The following is a 5,043-nucleotide window of genomic DNA, read 5'->3' as shown; positions in this document are numbered from 1 at the left end:
TTTAATCAATTTAACAAAACAATTTCACTGTTTAATTAGTTTAAAAAAAGAAAAAAAGAAAAAAAAGTTTGTTGACCAAATCATGCATCATATGATGCAACTAACAAAGTCATGTAGAGACCAGAATATCATAGGATATGTTCAGACTGCTGGCAAAAGTGGCCCAATTTTTGTGTGACCCTTTGAAACCACCTTTTTTTTAGGTTCTGACACTTTTATATGTGCTACTAAATCAGATACAGGCAGATGTTGTGCAATACAACCTCAGTCTGAACAGTCATTTCAAAATTCATGCTGCTTTTACGCAAGAATTCACAGGCGTCCACGGCACATCAGCTTATAAATGAACTTATAAATGAAAGCTGATTTCAGTGTCCTCCATGTCCTCTCTGTCTTGTTATTGTTCTTTTGTGCATACTAGTCAGTTTGGGACTGTGACCAATTCACACTCGAATCTGATAGAGGCCATATTAAAAATAAATAAATAAATAAAATAATAAAAATAATGTGAACAGCCAAACAAATATATTGGATCTGACCAATAATTTAGAATTGAGCGCTAAGGTCAACGTAGCCATAGAGATCTCGAAATGTTGGAGTGTTTACTTGAGCTGCTAAGCAAACGTCCTATAAACTACCTAGCAACACCAACAGGCAATTCATAATTATTTTACATTTTGGCAAATTGGTGGTGAATTAGTATAAATTTGTACAATTTCATATGTACCTGTTCGTACGATCTGCTTACGGCCAGCTAAGCATAAGACATAGGGGTGCTTACTTTTTTTAACTCTTCCTCTGCCATTTAAATAATTTTCCAACTTTCAGTGTTTTCACTGTTATACAGTAGGAGGCTCTATTACATAGAATTAGTATAAATTCATACAATTTCATACGTACCTATTCGTACGATCTGCTTACGGCCAGCTAAGCATAAGACATAGGGGTGCTTACTTTTTTAACTCTTCCTCTGCCATTGACAATTTTCCAGCTTCCAGTGTTTTCTCTGTTATACAGTAGGAGGCGGTATAACACATCTTCTGAAAGAGTACTGAATGTCTGGATCAAAACATGGTGAAGAAGAAGCAGAAACAAGTGATCGCATATGCAAGCAGATGCATATTTAAAATAACGTGATCATCAAACATTAAACAGAAATCAAAACTGTGGCCGTTCAGACAGAACGTGTCTTGGCATCTAAAAAGGCCGCGTTAAGGAATGGTTTTTAAAAAAACGCAGTGCAGAATGCCTCCTTTGCCATCTTGCTGTCAAATAATACTGTTGTTATGCCAACTTACAACTGTAAACAAAAGCTTACGATGCTTGCCCCGCCTCTGGGTTCTTCTGATTGGTCCACTGCTCTGGAACTGACATTGATGGGCGGTGCTGCGTGTAAAAGTTGAAATTCTTTTAGCAGCATTTTTAAAAAGCAGCGCTCGTGTGAGACGCTGCAAAATACATTAGACATAAGTGCAAAGGTCAGACGCATCAGTCTAGTATGTATTTACACAGAAAAACAATTGATAAGTAATGCATTGGAATGGAAAAATGCATTTTGTAACATTACCAAATGAAATGGCGAGCCAGGAAGTGGTTTAGGACTGTGAAGCTTTGGATGTGTTGATGGACTCGATCTGCTCCATCTATTTTGATCACCATTCTAAATTAAATCGAGATGTATTCAGATTTTCTCCGCTTTTTGATCAAAATGTTGCTTTTTTCACGAAACTTACCCATATTCAAGTGATGATCAGAAAGAATGCATAATAAAACATCTGAATGTTCAGATATTCATATAACAAAATATTCTGAAAGTTTTGTGAAAATGATCAAAAATGTTGGCAGGGAAAGAGTTAAATGTTGTCAGAACATAAGATCGGGTTGCGCAATACCCTAGCAATCACATCCAAGTGAAAAAAAAGTTTAACCCTGAAATACTGTAGCCCTATTGACTCTTTGTTTATACAAAAATCTCACTGGATTATTACAATATTTGCATTTGTTCAGAAATCTAAAACGAATATTTCCTACTGGCACACTAAAGCTAAAGATACATATACAATATGTCAATCCTTGATGTGTTTTTGAAGGTTTATACTTGTAGCATTAGTCACAGCACAGAACATAAACCGCAGTGGGGAATTTGCTTCTAATACGTGTGTCAGGTCTTTCATCTGTCTTGTCCTTGTTCACTAAAATGCCTTGAAAGTGGCATGACACCATGCGGCTGCAGCTCCTGTCTTGAGTTAGCGTGAAGTGCCCTGTCAAATATCTTCTTGGGGCTGCTAGTACCTGCATGTGTCTTAATCCACTCAATTGCGCTTGTTTTTTTCTGCCTAAATGGCAGAGAAGAATGCCTGAGGACTGTCAGCAAACACCTGCAGTCTGCGCTCCCCAGCCAGATCTCTTGGCCTCCAACGACGCTGGCGCAACACGAGAAAGATATTAGCGACTGTGAGAAATGTAACAAACAGTAACGCCACGGCTCTCACACTTTCGGTTGGCCAGGGGCCAGGAGGGATAACAAGCCGGGGCAGCGAGGAACCCACAGAGACGGGCCCAAGTCTTCCAGACAGTGTTGGCATGATGAAAGGCAGCTTCTCAATGGCTCATCTCACCGCAGCCTCGGCTATGAGCTCAACTTTTTTTTCTGAAAGCTGCAATAATTACATGTAAGCAAGGGTTAAACTTTGACTTTTACACCTGTAAAGTGAACAGCTGCAGATTTGTTGAGCGACAGCGATTCATAGCTGTCAGTCGCGTTTAATCTGAGGGTTTACGTCGCTCACCGTGCACCGAGTGCACCGAGTTGCTTTCTGCTTCAGGCCACCAGGTCTGAAATCCCATGACTATTAATTTTTGGAAAACTTGTTTTATATCAAGTGTTCTGTGTTTTTTCGTAAGTTTTTAAAAAAAAACAATATATAAAAAAATATATATTGTTATATATATTTAATATATAATGTATATATGTGTGCTTAATTGTATTTAATGTGTACTTCAAATCTTAATGAACATATATACATATATATGCCGATAATATATTAATGAAATAAATGGCCATGTGTCTTAACACACTTAAGTACACTTTTAAAAAGTGCACTTTGTAGTATGTCAAATTAAAAGATTTACTCTAAAGGATCATTTAAATGATTAAGTTTTAATAATCTCTTGTCATGCTTTAAAGAAGTAATTATTTTAGCAGTTACATATGAAAGCACATATAAAGTACATGTAAGTACATAATGGTTATAATTTTAACTGTATATATATATATATTTAAAAAAAAATGTACTAAATTGTAATTTCATCATATACAACATGCGAATTTCAATAGAAATGATATTAAATTATGTTTCGGTTTACCATAAATGCTGGTCAGTGCATTCGACAATAAACTTGATTTCAAAGACAATAGAAGCAATTATGAAATAACATATAAAGAAAAACAAGTCAAAAACAAAAAGCACAGCTAATTGCATATAATATAAATGTAAACTATAATACACTTTCATTTATTGACATGAACATGCAATTAAATGTCCGAAAACACTGCATTAAGTCTCCCCTTTAAGTATATTCTTTTTTAAAATATATTATTTCCATATAATCTACTGTAATTAAAAGCATGCCAAAATGTACATCTCTTTCACAAGGGATCTTCTATTTTTGGGCATCATAGAGTCATTGTAGTCTTCAAAATGTTGCTGTTTTTGCCTTCTGAAAGATTATTTTGGCTAAATTCTAAGTGTGGATTTGCACATGATGTGTTTTTGTTATTCTGTGCTGGTTTAAAAATATTTTTCTACGTTAATGTGCTCACTCGCAACAGTTCTCGCTGCTTGTTCAGCGTTTTGCATCCTTTGCGGAAAAAAGTGATGCTAGAATACATCACAGAACGCTCTGTGAGAGAATCAGTCTAAGATGGCAGACGCAGTGAGAGAAATGTCGATTATAACAGTAAGTAGTTACCGTTATCGTTACACTGGTAATATGGTGGCTTTAGCTTAGCAACATGCTAACATTCAACATGCTAATGTCAAACTCTAATGAAACTGAGCGTGTAAGAAGTGACATTTGTTTGAAATACAACAGAATGTTCCAAATCACTCTTTTATGAGGTTCCATTTCATTTAAGATAGCTGTAATGTTTTGGAACATCATGGAATATTTGACCAAATCCCATGCCCACAGTGTTGATTAAATGGCCTGGATGAATAGTAATGGTGTCTGGACAAAATGCTTCAAAATCGTTATGTTTAGACATATTATAGGTGTGCATTTGCCTAAATCAGACCAAGGACTCACTGAAGGACCCACATTTTGTTTCTAAATGTTCAAGGTGCAAGCAGAACAGCTTCTCTAGTCTTATCCTTTTGTTCAGCTCAATGCTTTTTATTCACTAGCTTCTTTATATTGTGCTCTTTTGAATTGGATTGTACCAGCAACATTCCTTCAGGCTACGTTCAAGTGTTCTGCGGTATAAGTCGACTCAGAGAAGAATATCCAACAGCTAGCGTTATCTATGTTATCTATCTATTTGGTTCAAAATATATAAATATATGATCAAAATATTACTAATATTTTGCATTAATTATAATAGGACATCAAAAAAATGGTTAATGTATCTTCTGAATAAGCTGAACTTTAAAATATTATATTTTAAATGTACAATATTTATTCAGACTAAAGTGTATTTAGTTTAATGTGATCAAAATGTTTTGAACACTTCAAAGATTGTTTAAGCTACCTTACAAACAATCTTAAATACAAAACCAAAAAATATTTATTTATATATTTATTTATTTATGTTATGTTATGCTATGTTATTTATTTATTTTGAACACATCAAAGGATGTTTAAATTACCCTATGAATAAGCTGAACTAGAAAATAATATTTGTTCACACTTAGGTGTATTTTGTGTAATATGAACAAAATATTATTGTGAACACATCAAAGAATACCTTATGAATAAGCTAAGATACATAATAATAATAATAATAATAATAATAATTTATTCATTCATTGAAAAGCTACTTAA

Source organism: Sinocyclocheilus grahami, unplaced genomic scaffold (genome assembly GCF_001515645.1).
Source record: "Sinocyclocheilus grahami isolate Dianchi unplaced genomic scaffold, SAMN03320097.WGS_v1.1 scaffold1108.1, whole genome shotgun sequence".
Lineage (NCBI taxonomy): Eukaryota > Metazoa > Chordata > Actinopteri > Cypriniformes > Cyprinidae > Sinocyclocheilus > Sinocyclocheilus grahami.
The sequence above is the reverse complement of the archived record's forward strand: the minus strand, read 5'-3'. Positions refer to the sequence as shown.